Below are 388 nucleotides of genomic sequence, written 5' to 3'. Positions count from 1 at the left end.
ACCTAATGCAGCGACCCTCTGATCCACTCCAAAGGTGTGACCCACTCTGCAGTCACCCTCTCACCCAGTACAGATCCACTTTCTCTGTGGCCATCTAAATCATTCACCCTTTCCAAACATCTCCCCCCAACAGTGATCTTCTCCCAGCAACCCCCCCCCACCCAAAAAGTAGTCCTCTTGCCTCTGCAGTGTGACTCCCCCAAAAGGTCACAGATTCTTGCCTTCAATGGCCTTTGCCCACATCCCAGGCCCTGTCATCAACTTCCAGCATGGCCAACCCATTTACAGAGATAACAAGGTGTAGAGCTGGATGAACACAGCAGGCCAAGCAGCATCAGAGGAGCAGGAAGGCTGATGTTTCGGGCCTAGACCCTTCTTCAGAAATGAG

This window comes from Rhincodon typus, chromosome 35 (assembly GCF_021869965.1).
Source record: "Rhincodon typus isolate 14 chromosome 35, sRhiTyp1.1, whole genome shotgun sequence".
In the NCBI taxonomy this organism is placed as follows: domain Eukaryota; kingdom Metazoa; phylum Chordata; class Chondrichthyes; order Orectolobiformes; family Rhincodontidae; genus Rhincodon; species Rhincodon typus.
The sequence above is the reverse complement of the archived record's forward strand: the minus strand, read 5'-3'. Positions refer to the sequence as shown.